The following is a 15,987-nucleotide window of genomic DNA, read 5'->3' as shown; positions in this document are numbered from 1 at the left end:
CAATCCCCAGGTGATTCCTCTGTTTTTATAATAATCTTCCAAGATGAATAGATCGTGAGCACTTTCCCACATGACTAGAGCTGGCTTGTCTGTCGCTATGATACCTACTGAGCAGCATTTCAGTGTAAACTGGTTTCGTGGTTGAAGTTCTTCTGTGTGATAACTCTGGATTCTGTTATTAAGCCAGTTTAGAAACCACCATCTGGTTCTGGTGTTGATGTCAGCAATTTCTAGGTTCAGGGTATAAGATATCCACTGGAGGGATCCTTCTGGCTGTAAATTGACCATTACCATAGTTAAGAAAACCACGAATACAATTATTTTTCCTTTGACAATCATATTCTCTTTCATGCTGCTCTCTTGCCTTCACTTTCCTAAACTCTTGGGAGTTGTCCCTGTTACACCCTAAGACACCAGAACATAAAACTTAGACTGTTCTCCGATTACTTCCAGGCAGGCATTTTACGACTTTTTTTTTTTTTCCTTTTCTGTCTTATTTTAGGGCCACACCCACGGCATATGGAAATCCCCAGGCTAGGGGTCGAATCAGAGCTGTAGCTGCCAGCCTACACCACAGCCACAGCAACTTAGGATCTGGGTCTCATCTGTGACCTACGCCACAGCTCACTGCAACACTGGATCCTTTAACCCACTGAGTGAGGCCAGGGAATGAACCCACATCCTTATGGATGCTAGTTGGGTTTGTTACCACTGAGCCACAACAGGAACTCCTATGATTTTTTTTTTCTTTACAGATTTTACCGAAAATACACAGGCAGGAGTCAAGTGCAGATTCTGCTTACCAGACCCTCGAGCTACCTCTACCCACCCCCCCCACTGCACCACTCTGAAAATGATCAATTAAATCTTCCGAAAACAGTGTTCTCTAAAGGAAGCATAATTGCTTTAAACTGAAAACTTTTAAAAATCAACGGTTGATGTGTTTATTGGAAACAGACCTGCAGATGAGTTTCTTTCCTTCTTTCTGTCCTTTATTTTCTTTCCTTTTTATTTATTTATTTATTTTGTAAGGCCACACCTGTGGCATATGGAAGTTCCCAGGCTAGGAGTCAAACCAGAACTGCAGCTGCTGGCCAAGGCCACAACCACACCAACACTGGATTAGAGTGGCATCTGTGACCTATGCCATAGCTCATTGCAATCCTTATCCTCATAGCTCACTGGATCCTTATCCTACTGAGCAAGGCCAGGGATCAAACCCACATCCTCAGAGACACTATGCAGGGTTCTTAACCTGCTGAGCCACAATGGGAATACCTTTCTTTTCTTTTTAAAAGCCCTCTTCTAAATATTCAGGCTCCAGAGTATACACAAATATATACTCAGAATCTGGCTTTCCTTGCATCACAGCCTTGACAGGTGACTCTTCCCACCTTTTGAATATGGGAGCTTTTTTTTAAAAAAAAAAAAATAGACTTTATTTTTTAGAGCGGTTCACAGCAAAATTGAGCAGAAAGAACAGAGTTCCCACATATGCCCTACCCCACATAGGCACAGACTCCCCCACTATCAACATTCTGCAGCAGAGGGTACATGTGTTACCATGGATGAAACTACTACAGGGACACGTAATTATTACCTCAGGCCAAAGTTTACATTAGGTTCACTCTTGGTGAATGGAAGGCTTTGTAGCAGAGGGTTTTGTGGCACCTGCCTCATGATTTGGGTTCTGCTGGGCCTTGTGGACTGATGCTTACCCTCCATCCCCCGTCAGAGGGCAGACAACACGAGAGCCGGGAGCTCAACTGTGAGTTCCATCAGATTCCAACAGCCTTCACTTCTCTGCACAGCTATTGCTATAGAATTATCTTAAAGTTCTGGAATAGAAAAATTACACACATCCTACAGGTCTGGCAGAACCACAAGCATGATTTAAAACAGGGCCGAGTCAGGTGGGCGTGTTTTCAGGACAGGCATGAAGGAGGTACCCTACAAGGTTAGCAGGTTGGATGTACTCATGTGACTTAATCACTGCCAGATGTGGTGCATGCAACTCAAGCTGCAGTGTGACAGCATCAGAATGCGGGGGTAACAAGTTACAAGGGCTGCTGAAAAAGAAGAGGGAGTCATGTCCCTGCTTCTTCTATTACATTTGGAACCTCAATTTCTTTCTCAAACAGTCTTCGGTCCAAAGCAAATACATCTCAGTTAATGTGCTCTGATGTTGCACTTTGTGGATCCCTGAAGTCACCACAGTTATTGCTGACTTTCTTGTTGTGCAATCGGAAGGGGCTTTCATCTTTCAAAGTTTTCCAGAGACTGAACTCCTTGCTGAGGACAGTTCCTCAGGCAGCTCCCAGGCAGCAGACTGGGAGAATTCTGAGGACAGTTTCTCTTATTATTTCATAGCCCCTAAAACTCCTGCTGACACACTGAAGTCCGAGAGCTTCGTAAATTTTTGGACACCGAAATCCAAGACAAGGGGAGGACCAACTTAAAACATGTGTTCAGTTTGTGGAAAAGCAGGTTTTCTATTTGGAATTGTGACTCATTTAGGCGATCGTGAAAGGCTGAAAATGAACCTTTCCAATTGGCCTTCCACAATGAAAAAGGGTTATTTCAACAAAATCAAGATGAGCACTTCCCTTTTTTTTTTTTTTTTTTTTTTTGGCTTTCTCTTTGCAAAGTAGAGCTTGGTCAAGTGACTTTGTAAATTTCCATTTTTAAAATTATTATCTTTGGCTAGTAGAACTAAGGGTGATAGTTTCCAGCTTTTTACTTCTTTGTGTTGTCTTTGTAGTTTGTAAAAAGTGTGTGTTGTTTTATCATTTTAAAACCTGATTTGTAAATATATAGAGATATTAAAACCCAAGGGTTCTCATAAGACAAATTAAAACCTTGAGTGTCATTATGATTTAAAAATAAACAGGTGGATTTATTGTAGTGATATTGCAAACTCTCCTATACCAAATTGGCCATTCTCAATCAGCCTCCAGAGGCCAGAGGCAGTGGTGTGTGGGAAATATTTAATGACCAGCTTTCCTGGGGGGAAAAAAGGCACCAGATTTTTAGTATTTGCTCATCTTTGTTATGAATTTTGTTTGTTTTTTGCTTTTTAGGGCCCCACCCACAGCATATGGAGGTTCCCAGGCTAGGGGTGGAATCGGAGCTGTAGCTACTGACTTAAACCACAGCCACAACAATGCCAGATCCAAGCTGCATCTGCAACATAGATACACCACAGCTCAGGGCAAGGCCGGATCCTCAACCCACTGAGCGAGGCCAGGGATCAAACCCTCATCCTCATGGATACTAGTCAGATTTGTTTCCACTGAGCCACGACGGGAACTCCACCTTTGTGATGAATTTTAAGCCGTTTTGTGATGTCACTGGACACAGGGATTAAGACGCCATGTGCACAGTGACCACCTTCTGGCCCGCATGGGACAGTATGTGCAACTGCAGCCCATCAGTAGGATAACAGGTGCACACACGCACACCCCTCACCACCAGGGATGTGGTATAATCAAAGTAAATCTCAGACTGGCTCAGTGAATACGTACCAGCAGATGGGCACACCTGCAGTCACAAGCGGGTGTTCTTGGAATGTGAGTAAAACCCCAGGTCTCTACCTGTTTACACGTCCCTATGAGCACTTTCTGAAAAACTCTCATTTCAGGCACACATTCTTCCATCCTAACAGCAGGCTGCTTCAGTTTACTTTCCAGTGGGTATCAGCCACACAACAGTCCACTCTGAGGAACACCAGTGATGAGGCTGGCGACATCCTTCAGCCCTACTGGTGCGAGGGCAGAGGCGCCCAGAGACTGTTCCGGCCAGTCTGTGCATTTTAAACCCCACTCTTCTTGACATGGAAACATGTTTCCTAACCCCTCCTGTGCTAAGCCACAAAGCCTCTGCTATTGATGAAGACAGCCAAGAGGCAAAGCCTTGAGGGAGCCACCTCTGGATGGTGGAGCAGGGAGCTGCAAATGCTAACTGGTCACACCGTGGGCAGCGTGCCCCTTGACCAGAGTTTGTACCAACCACTCCAAAACAGACATTAAAAATGAACATCCATACATCTCATGTGCTGTCCTTTTGGAACCGGTAAAGCCCTAGGGCTAAGTGATGCTGGGTACCAGTCTGGTCCCACACACTCCCCAGGGTCTGTTAGCTGAGACCTCTTCATGGGAACAGAGAACCAGGCCTGTGAAGGCCTCAGAGGGGCTGGACCACTGATCGTTCCATCAGCTGCTTGGACCTAATCCCCTGGTCTCCTGATTGGCCCATAGGACAAGTCTATGTTTGTTCTGGGTCTACCCTGGGCTTGGGTAGGTAGCTAAGGCCTTGGAAAGAGAGGAGGTACACAAGACTCAGTGAAGAACAAGTTTCTCGGGGGAGGGGAGGTGAAAGATGATAGAAAATTGTGAGCAGCCCCCAGCACATCAGCATCCCAGCTATACGCTATTCCCACAAGCTCATCTCATGCTCTTTTGGCCAATCTCCAGTGGCCATTAGATCTTAGGCAGCTCATCTGGTCTCTTGAGCCTCTATTTTCTCACCTATAAAACAGAGAGTGTTCCACCTTCCTCAGGGAGATGGTGTGATTGAGAAATGAATGAAAAGGGGCCTCTGCCAGGCTCCCTCACATTACTGGCTACTCAAATTGTCAAAATTATTATTAATCTTGACTTACTGATCACAGCCAATTGCATGTGACAAGACACTCTTCAAGAACACAAAAATAAGCTTCGTCTCCTTAAAGTTTCCTCCTTCCTTCTCCCTCGTTCCTATCATTTATTCGGAACACAGTTTGTTGACTTGGTTTATCAATCAGTCAACGGTATCAATTTGTTTTCTTTTAAAAAATTATTTTGATGCCAGACTTGAGGAAGGTGGGGAAACGCTGGGCAAGAACTGGGAGAAAAGGCAGCATTACCATCATTTTTATACACACACACACACACACGCACACGCACACACACAAGCTAAAAATAGCTAAAAAAAGAAGATCTAGATTTGACAATCTCAGACTGTCATTTTTACTTCTGCTAGACTATCATGCCTCCTACTGTTTTAACCTAGTTTTTAAAATTTATTTTATGCACTCCAGCAGCCTCCTGCCTGTCATGAGTAGTTTTTATTGCTATGATATCTCATGCCAAGAGATTTGTTGCCGCTGAGAACATCTTTCGGAGATAACATGATTTAATGATTAAGCCTCTGTAAGTAAATATGTAAGCACAAACATATGCAAGAACATATCATCTGCAGACACTCTCATGTTAACAAAGATTTTTCAATTCCTTAAATATTGGCCCAAATCTCAGGATGTTGCTTTATTCTATCGGTGTGTCGAGTTGCCTCTAATGCCCAGTTTATACACCGGCAGAAGCAGCGAGTGGGGTCTGGCTGGCGGGCTTGTGACCATAGCATCCTTCTAGCCCCAGGTGATGGGGAGGTGAGCAAGGGCACAGCTTGGAGCCAGCTGGTCAGGGAGGGGAGGCTGTGCTCCTTCCTTCTCTGCTCCCTCCGCCCCTTCACAGGAGGCTGTGACACCAGCAGAGGTTGGCATTTCCAGGCACACGATCCCCAGAGGCCTGGCTCTGGAAGATGCGCCGGGGGCTGTGGTCCATGCAGAAGCAACCTGGCTTTTGCCACCTTCCTCAGGATCCTCTCCAGGAGAGAGGCGGCTGGGACCAGCGGCTCCACGTCAACAGAGGTGGCTTTCCACCCCGGTTTGTCCCCAAGGCACCAAACCCTCAAAATTGAGAAGCCAATGTTAGTCTACTTCCTATTTTATGTTGAAAAAGAGGTTGCCCATAACCAAACAAAAAGGGCAATGAGCAAGTTCACTGGTGACACTGGAAAGCCAGCTCAGCCAACAACAGGCACCAACAGCTCTGAGCCACATGGCTCTGGGAAGGGGGTTCAGGGGGCATTTGTGCTTCTTGGAAGCTTCTGATAGTCTCCACCCTCTGCCCATTGGTGGCAGAGGGAAGTAAGAGGGCACAAGGGGCTTCACCCTTTCTAGAAACCCATCTCTCCCCCTAAAGTGACAAGGGCCTGTTGACCCCCTCCGTTGCCTGGATGGGGCAGGTTACAGAATGTTCTGGATCTGGAGAGGAGCGAGGACCACAGCACCCTGCAATGAGATTGTTCCCAGGCACAAGCAATGGCACAAGTGATGGTGATTCATTTGCAAAGGCAAAGGTACCCTCCCTGAAAGCTGCACAATTAAAAACAGAGAACTAGAATGGGAAAGCCAGGGATGACACTCCCTAAAGGAAAAAATCATTTTTACTCCTTTAACTAAAATGGTTTGATAGGTTCTTGGAACCAGGAAGAAAGGGAAGAAGTGATGCCTAGACAGCATGGGACGGTGAGGGCTGGAGAAACAAGGAAGACAGCCTTGGAAGAGATGACTGAGCACCTGGGAGTGGGAGGAGAGCTTAGAAGCAGGTAGAAAAGGAGGAAGAGTGTTGCTCATGGTCTTCAGTGAGGTCTTCGTCCCCCTAGCTTGCTTGAGGACAGTCCTCGGCCTCCTTCTCATCTGAAACCTCTGCTCCTGCTGTTTTCCTGCTCCTGGTGTAGGCAGGGCTGCCTCTGCTCAGACCCATTCGCCTTCCACCAGGTTCCAAGCTCAAGGGGAGAAGATGCCTGTAACCTCACTAGAATATCACCTACAGCCCCAAGACGGTTGGCTCTGGTGTCCAAGAGGAGTGGTTCTAGGAATGTCCCAAATCCACAGATGCTAAACTCCTTTATACGAAATGGTAAAGTATTTGCCTAAAACCTATGCACATCCTCCCAGATACTTTACACCATCTCTGGATTGCTTATAATATCTAATACAGTGTAATGGTGGTGTATAGAGTTGCCAGCATGTGGCAAATTCAAGTTTTGCTTTTCAGAACTTTCTGGAACTTTTTTTTTTTTTTTTCTAGATATTTTCAGTCTGCAGTTGGTTAAATCCATGGAGGTGGAACCCACAGACACAGACGGCTGATTGTGTATAATAAAAACATATATATTCGATGTTTCATACTTTTACTGACTTCTCAAAGGCTTTAAAGAAAGAAAGGGTATTAAAGAATAACACACAACTCTCTATTAAAGATGTCGCATTATAGGTTGAATTATATCCCCCCAAACGATGTGTCAAAGTCCTGACCCCTAGTACCTATGAAAGTAAGTTTATTTGGAAATAGGGTCTTTGTAGATGCAGTCTGGTTAAGATGAGGTCATTAAGGTGGGCCCTTAATCTGCTTGTCTGGCATCCTTATATGAGACAGAACCCCATGTGAAGACGCAGAAGGGAGATGGCAATGGGAAGACAGGCAGAAGCTGGAGCCATGTGGCATAAGCCAGGGGATGCCTGGGCTGCCAGAAGTGGCAAGGAAGGACCTTCTCCTCGAGGATTTGGACCTGCCAACTTTTTGATTTTGGACCTCTAGCCTCCAGAACAGTGGGAGAAGCAATTTCTGTTGCTTTTATACCACTCTGTTTGTGGTCCTTTGTTATAGCAGTCCCAGAAAATGAATAAATCCCTTCTGTCCCTCACTGGCCTACAAGCCTTGTCCAATAGCAAGACCCTTCATCAAGTCTCTCTTCCCCGAGGGTAAATCCCTTCCCAAAAACTCCTTGGGGGCCTCTCCCTGGCCTTCCAGATGCATCTGGATCCTAGAATGGCTAACTCTCTGAAGCTGGCACGTCCATTCTCTCTCAGAAATTGGTGGGGGGTTTTTCTAAATGTGGTCATCAGAAAGACCTCTAAAGCCTAATCTTCAAAGTTCTCATTTACAAGAGCATTTATTGACACACTACTATGTGCTAACCTCTATTACAAGCTGGTGGGGGAGGCTCATGAAGTAGATGAAGTGGAGGTTTCTTGCTGGAAAGAAGAGAGTAAAAGTGCATTTATATTTATTTTTATTTTATTTTATTTTTTTGGTCTTTTTGTCTTTTTTGTTGTTGTTGTTGTTGTTGCTATTTCTTGGGCCGCTCCCGCGGCATATGGAGGTTCCCAGGCTAGGGGTCTAATCAGAGCTGTAGCCACCAGCCTATGCCAGAGCCACAGCAACTCGGGATCCGAGCCGTGTCTGCAACCTACACCACAGCTCACGGCAACGCCGGATCGTTAACCCACTGAGCAAGGGCAGGGACCGAACCCGCAACCTCATGGTTCCTAGTCGGATTCGTTAACCACTGCGCCACGACGGGAACTCCAAAAGTGCATTTATACTTAAAGTTGACTCTAAACAACAGGATCTAATTAAATGTGAAACTGCAGTACAGAAATAGGTTCTGAGGGAGTTCAGATCAAGGGCTAAGCCATATCCGAAAAGGCGTCCTGAAGATGTGGCTTGAGGGGCGGGATGAGGAGAAGCCTGGGTGAGAGGAGGAGAGGGGAGGGGGTGGAATATTATGGGATGGTAAATGCTCCCGCCTGCTGCAGTGGAAGCCAGAGCATCCTGGGGAATAAAACTGTTCCCAGGCTGTAGACGGATGTGAAACCCAAGCAGAAGGAAAGTCCAAGTGTCCCCAAATTTGCTAAGGGAAGTTGATGACTCTGCAGGGGTGAACAAGCCGAATGATAATTAGCTAGTCTGACCCCAAGTTGTGATTTTTCACCCTCTGTTGGTTTGAGTTTCTAAAATCCTTAGGGACTAGAGGTAAGGACACACTTGCAAGAGCAATTCTCAAAGAGGAACAGAGCATTGAAAAGGCATGGTGACTCCCCAAAACATTTCATCCCTCTCCACCATAAACACAATCACAGCCGGTATCCCCCTCCCCCGCACCCCAAGAGGTGGGAGAAAGCTCGAAATGTATGAGGTGTCTTAAGTGTGCTCTCAGGAACTGGCTCCACAAATAGCCCTGCCAGCATTCCTCACCCAGGCCTGATGGACGCCAGATGCTGTTAGCAGCTCGCAACTGCGGAGACCAAAAGCAGGGGTCCTAGCGATATGACCATCATCTAGCTCCTGGCCTTAAGGCTCTTATCATGTTACTCACCCGCCTACTAAGTGGAGAACATTCTTCTTTCCAGGAATGTTTTTGTGCTTCGCTGTTTGCATTCTTGGTCTATTAACATTAAGCAGCTGAGGTCAGGGTGCCTAGTTCCAGAAAAATCATTGAGATGGATTTTCAGATGTTGATCTCTCTGAGGGTTTCCACCAGTCTGAGAAGTGGGGACCTGAGCGTCCCCAACACCAGCTCACACACCAGGGGGAACCTGAGGATGAAACGTTAGGGAGTGTCACCACGACGTTGCAATGCTCTGCTAATCCTTTGAGAGGTGAGCTTACAAGTGAATACCCGTCTCTGGTTCCTAAGAATCTGAGAAACTCATAGAAATGCTATGTCCTTGGTTGCAACTTGCAAGAATACATTTATGATACTGTCCCTCTCCTTCAACTTTCAGGGGACTGGGCAACCTCCTAGCATCTGCCGCAAGTGTCTAGGCATGTTCCTCACCCAAGTTATTATCTAGAGAAAGCATGGGAGCAGTTATTTCACCACCTTCCTGCTGGGCCTGGAGACTTGCCACCTGATCCACTTGGCTTGGAAGTCAGAGCCACCTGGGCACCCTGAAACAAGAATCCAGGCCAGGGCTTTGCCCTAACATCATTCCCCCCACACACAGAACAAGTCCTTGGATACAAATGACTTCTTTTATTATAGATAAGGGGTCAGTGAATTTTTCTATAAAGGGTCAAATCACAAATATTGGGGGCTTTGTAAGCCAGAGGGTCTCTTTCTGCTGCCACAGTACAACAGTAGCCATAGGCCATGTGTGGGCAAATGCATGTGGCCATGTGCCAATAAAACTTTATTTACAAAATCAGGCAGGGGGACAGATTTAGTTAGCAGTCATAGATCTACATACACATAACTAATTTTGAACAGCCTATTGTAATTTTAGAAGTACTTTCATAGACATCTTTGTTTCTTATCACCCTGGTTGGCAGGTAAGCCAGAGCTGTATACATTCATTTTATATACAAGGTGACTGAGGTCATGAATGACTTATCTGATGCCAACAGTGAGAAAATCACAGAGGAGATTCAGACACAAGCCTTTTGTTTCAAAATCCAACATATCTTCTCTCAGGCCAGTATTTTCCAGAATCTGCCTCTCCCTATTAATAGGTGTTATATGAATGTGGAGGTCTGGAGTCAAATAAGTTTGGGAAATTCCACATTAACCGAGGTTAAGGAGGCTTTTAATGTTTGTTATGCATCTCCAAGAGGGGATTATAGCATGCTGAGTTTGCCAAACATATTAGACGCCAGACCCCCTTTTATTCTTCTTGTTAAAACAGCTCTCCAGACTCATGCTTCTTGGATCAGAGTCTAGGAAATCCTTCACTACATATAAATACTAGCTATAGGGAAGAAGATATTTCAGAGAAGAAAGGTCAGACTGAGATATCAGACAGGTGAAGGCCGCACAGCAGACCACCTAAGACAGACCATGGATTCCGCTCAAATCTTGACCCAGTAGAGTTATAGCAGAATGAAATAGGACCATCATATCCTAGACCCAAGTCCAGTACAAACAAGGTACCTGAAAGAAATGGGGAGGAAACAAATTTTGCTCTGCCCACACCATATCTGCTTCTGCTTTGTTTCCTTCTCAGGAGGAATGGCTGATCTGATGGGTCACAATCCAAACTGATGATTGGGCCTTTTTCCCTCACAATTTTTTGAGTAGAGGGTATAGGGCCTTGCCACCATCAAGTATGGAGTTTGGTTATAGTCCACAGTTTCTGAAGAAATACTCTTTTTCACGATGCCAGAGGTCAATTACAATGAGTATAATATTTCATTGAACCAATCAAGGTGAGTGTCCCCTGTGATGATACTATGAAGGCACCGTGACTGGAAACCCAAGACTGTCCGAACCCTGACAAATACTCCATCCCCCTCCAGGATTCCAGAACGGGTGATCCTCAAGAGAAATCACAGGATAAGAATCAAAAGGCAGAATCTTAACAATGGCACAGGTGCTCCTAACCCCCCAATGCTGGCTTCTCCAATAAAGCCAGAATCAGCCAGGGACCATGACTGAGGATCAGTCTAAATAAGGCCTCTATTCACTGCTTATCACCGAATCTAAGAATTGGGACCAGCACACTGGGGCCTGTTTGCAGGTAGCTAGAGCTTAAAATACGGCAGGGTTTTAAGAGGGATCCAGACTTAGTTTTCTTTCTTTCTTTTTTTTTTTTTTTTTTTTTTTTTGTCTTTTTGCCATTTCTTGGTCCGCTCCCGCGGCATATGGAGGTTCCCAGGCTAGGGGTCGAATCGGAGCTGTAGCTGCCAGCCTACGCCAGAGCCACAGCAACTCAGGACCCGAGCCGTGTCTGTGACCTACACCACAGCTCACGGCAACGCCGGATCCTTAACCCACTGAGCAAGGCCAGGGATCAAACCCACAACCTCATGGTTCCTAGTCGGATTCGTCAACCACTGCACCATGATGGGAACTCCTGACTTAGTTTTCTAAGAGTGCTGCACTTTGTGCAAGAGGTGCAGGGAGTTGTGGGCTTCAGGGAACAGAGGCAAGAAGCACATGGAAGAAGGGAGAACTTTTTTAGGGGGAGCCGCACCTGCGGCATGTGGAAGTTCCTGGGCCAGGGGTCAAACCTGTACTATAGCAGTGACAACATCAGATCCTTAACAGCTGGGCAACCAGGGAAATCCAATTTTCATTTTACAGCCTCGTTCCATGCCTCACTTGAGTTTGCTGGCTGCACAGCAGGTTGCAAGCCCAAGAAACCTATGCTAGTTAGTCACAGTCCTCTGTCTCTTCATCTTTGGCCAACTCACCAGGGAGTATTCTGGGATGCTGAGGACATTTCTCCCCTTAGCTTCCTTTAAGAAGGATGAGTTGACGAACAGCAAATGAGTATCTACCGTTCTAAGAAGGTAGAGAATCGATCACTGCATTTGAAGGAGCTTATGGGAGAAGCTTACCAGGAGGTTTGGCAAAACAGGGATGAGGAGGTCCTTGGAGAACAAGGGCAAGACAGTAGCAGAAATATCCTCTCCCTCTTTTTGTGAACGAGCGCTTCTTGTGCTTAGAGGTGTATGAGGAGGGCTTGCGATTCCCACAGACCACAGAGTGTATCTACAAGAACAATACAAATCTGGAATAAAAATCACCTCTCTTCGTAAACAATGCATGGTCTTATGCATCTGCCTTAAAACCTTGTGGGGATAGATTAAGTCATGTCAAAGAAAGAAATACATGTATGCAAATCAATCAGCCCATTTAGGAGTTTCCATTGTGGTTGAGCAGTTAACAAACCCAACTAGTATCCACGAGGACATAGGTTCACTCCCTGGCCTCGCTCAGTGGATTAAAGATCTGACATTGCCGTGAGCTGTGGTGTAGGCTGGCAGCTACAGCTCCAATTGAACCCCTAGCCTGTAAACTTCTTTATGCCTTGTGTGCAACCCTAAAAAAGACCAAAAAGAAAAAAAAAAAAAAAAAAAACACCGAAAAACACTCCATTTATAACATAGCAGCTATTTCCAAACATTTTCTTATGAGAAACAATCAGTTTGGGGAACTAGAGTGGGCTAGATGGTGGCCCCCCCCCAAAGATATGCCCACATCCTAATTCCTACAACCTGCAAGTGTGAACTTATTTGGAAAAAAAAGATCTTTGAGGATGTAATTAAATTAACATCTTGATATGATGAGATCATTATGGATTATTCAGGTAAATCCTAAATCCAATGATGAGCATCCTTCATAGAGACACAGGAAAAGGGGATGTGAAGATGAAGGCAGAGATCAGAGTGATGCAGCCACAATTCAAGGACTGCCAGGAGTCAAGAGAAGCCGGAAGAAGCAAGGAGCAGATTCTGTCCCAGAGCATTCGGAGAGTGGACAGCCCTGCCGACACCTTGCATTTGGATGTCCAGCCTCAGAACCATGAGAGAATAAATTTCTGTGGTTTGATGCCACCGAGTATGATAGTTTGTCACAGCAGCCACAGAAATGAAAAGAGGGGTTTAATTTTCTCATGTATTCTTTTGTTAAATTGCAAATGCACATACATGGGTCTAGATCAATCAGATGGAGCTTCGGCAATTCAGTATCTACATGTACCAAGACCTCAGACCAGGCCTGCCATGTGGACCTATCTCAGCTTCTCTCTTGGATGTGGAAGAGGCAAGATACATCTTCCTTAGCTTCGAGGTAGAGCATTGCTTGATCAGGAGGAGTGACTGCAGGTGGAGAGGAAGAAGAACGGAACCTTCACCCAGGTCAACCAACCGGCCAAATTAAATGGAGCTGGAAGCGGTCACAAAATTTCATCATAGACTTAACCTGTGTTTCACACAGAAAAAATTGAGATCATGCTACCAAACTCAGTTCCACCTTCTCACTCTGCTCAAAGCAGTGAGATGTGCCTCTCTGACCTTTTCTGAACTACAGACACAGGATTCTACGTGGCTAACTTCCTGGGTCTGTAATCTACATTGCAAACCTCCTTGTTCCCGCTCCCACTTAATCTAGCACAATATTCTAATTCTGTCTCATTTTTACTATGCTCAAAAGGTGCTGGTTTACCCCAAATAAATTTCTATCTCCCTTGAGAAACTATGCTAGAAGGATAGACGCTGGGGGAGGATTGAAGATGATTTGGCTGAGAAAATTATCTAAGTTCCCAACTTGCACAATTAAATAGATGACTTTTTTGTATCAGTCAACCAAGTCAGAAGGTATAGCAGATTTTGAAGGAATGAAATGACCAAAAAGCGCTTTTTCCCAGAATTTGAATAAGCACAATTCAAATAAGTTTCTGACAGGAAGGCACTTAATTTTTTAAATGAATGGGTGTCTAGCAACAAGGCAGCAGAAAACAAATTCTCGAAAGAAAGCAATGGGCAGTGTTCTCAGTAGTCACTTTTACTTTCAGACTTTCAGGGTCTTGTGCTGTATTTTTCCATTGCAAAAAAAAAAAAAAATCTATGCATAGGAAAAAAAAAAAGGAAGCTGGAAGTTACTGCCAAAACAGATCAGTTCCACCAAAAATGCACCAGAGCACGCGCATCCCTGCTCTGGAAACTATGAGGCTCTCTCCACCCTGCTAAATTACATTGTCCTGATAGATTTTATTTGCCCACTAAAAATATGGAATGGAGATATTGCTGATAACGTGGCTTGTACTACTTTTGGCTGAGCATGTTTGTTTTTCCAAGAACAGAACCAAGTTCTGGATCACAAGACCTTTAGGGCATAATGCAAGCCTGTCTTTGTCCTTTGCAAAAAGGTGGATGTCTCTTATCTCACACCAGGGAAGGGACCCAGAGGCTGTAGCTTTAGGATGTGTGTAATAACTTTGTAGAAAAACTGAAAAAGGAGGGATACATTAGTATTGTGTTTGGATTCTGCCCAATATGTGTATCTCTCTTCCTCTAAACCTTCTTAAATATTCCAGACCCTTTAGAAAGTGAAAAGAGTGACATGGAGTGAGTTTCTAAGTTAAAAGCAACCACAGCCTTGATGTAAAGAGAGCAGCCAATAGCCTCAACAGTGGTCCTGATTTGGGTCTAGATTGGTCTGCTAAGGAATCCACCACCATGAGAACCCTAGCTAGTCCCATCACTTATTTCTCACTGCAGTGAAAGCATCCTTCTAAACGGTAGTTTCGAATAAAGGCAATAATTTGTTTCCAGCTGGTACAATTGTTTAATAAAATGCCTGCTGGCTTTCCAGAAGTAATATTTTCCTCTCCTCGGCAACAATGAAAATTACCGTGTCTTGGGGACCACTAACTCAATCCATACAAAATATTCTCAACTTAAAAGATAAGATTTTCAATGACAGTAATTTGCCATATGGAGGAATGAAAAAAAAAAAGTTTCAGAGCTGCATAGTAAACTGGAGGAGAAAAAAAAAAAATCTTAACAGAAGGCTGAAGCCATTTCACTATTTTAATAATTATTCTTCTAATGTTTTAATCAAAGGAAGCAGCCGGTCTCTCTCCCCTCATCTATATTCAAGCCACCACACTTTGTAGGTGTTAATCTCCACGCCTTCAGGCTGTTAGAAGGGAGCGGAAATTGGCAGTCCTGGGGCTGCAGCAGCCTGTAGGATAACAGTACCTGGCGCTGCCCTTAATTATCTCAATTATGTTAATATGCGTTGTTTGTCAACAGCTAGAAAGAAATGAGACTGCGAGGCAGTTGGGGAGATTAGTTTTTAGATGTAGGTTTGGGTAATGAAGGTTTCCTTTCTGCTACCATTATTTTTTTTTTAATTTAATTTAAGGGACTTTATGAGAGTGAAAGAAGCATTAACAAGTCACCCATAATCTCAGCTAGTGTGCATTTTTTGCAAGTCATTTGTCCAATGTGGTTTTGGTAAGTTTTGCTTCTTCTTCTTTAAGTGATCAAAACTATGCAAATCTCTAAAACATATAAATGAGTAAGTACAAATGCTATCCACACAATGTGAGGCCTGTGAGTGATTTAATTTCCAGGAGCTAGATGTGTTAACTAATTAATAGTTAATATATAAAATCGGGAACACATACTTTCAAATATAATAGGAAAACATTTTAGACTATTCATGTAAAAGAAAGCAATGCTATTTAGTATTCAAAACCCTAACATTAGCTGGTACTTTTTGAGAGCAGCATGGCAGAGCTTGCAGAAGAAAATCCTAATCAATTTTCTAGTTTCCTGGCATAAACAAGGCCTGGAACCCAGCCTAATCTATCCTTCCGGAGACCGCAGAAGTGAACTGGACCAGAGGTGATTGAGTTATTACTTAGTCACCAAACACACACAGGAAGGGTTCCCATATCAGCAACAGAAACGAGGAACAGGAGTGGGTATCAGTTTCTTTAAGCCATTTCTAGGGAATGTGTGTGCTGCTGATCACCTGCTATGAATTTGAGTTTTTCTGAGTATTTCCCAAGCTGCCCAGGCTGGGCACGGCTGATCCCTGGAGGGAGAGGGAGTGAGCAAAGCCTTGCCTGCTCTAATTTCAACCATC

At 44.6% G+C, this 15,987-nt stretch overlaps 1 protein-coding gene across 15 annotated transcripts in view; it reads right to left on the bottom strand.

The window, feature by feature from the left end:
• The window catches only part of CDKAL1 (CDK5 regulatory subunit associated protein 1 like 1), a 951,913-nt gene that overhangs the window by 174,982 nt on the left and 760,944 nt on the right, over positions 1-15,987 (bottom strand). For 7 of the 15 annotated variants that reach the window (XR_014809698.1, XR_014809711.1, XR_014809714.1 and 4 more), the window contains exons 17-18: positions 11,946-12,099; positions 8,983-9,202 (exon numbers count right to left, since the gene is read on the bottom strand). The gene's annotated coding sequence lies outside the window, so the exon portion shown is untranslated. Of the gene's footprint in view, positions 1-108; positions 274-7,889; positions 9,203-11,945; positions 12,100-15,987 lie in introns of those variants that run through there. The other 8 variants (XR_014809704.1, XR_014809703.1, XR_014809702.1 and 5 more) reach the window with 4 other exon arrangements.

Source organism: Sus scrofa, chromosome 7, assembly GCF_054392235.1.
Source record: "Sus scrofa isolate SSC_HxYL_T2T_F1_AM1 chromosome 7, Sscrofa_HxYL_maternal_Yorkshire_Landrace_v2.0, whole genome shotgun sequence".
In the NCBI taxonomy this organism is placed as follows: Eukaryota; Metazoa; Chordata; class Mammalia; order Artiodactyla; family Suidae; genus Sus; species Sus scrofa.
The sequence above is the reverse complement of the archived record's forward strand: the minus strand, read 5'-3'. Positions and strand labels throughout refer to the sequence as shown.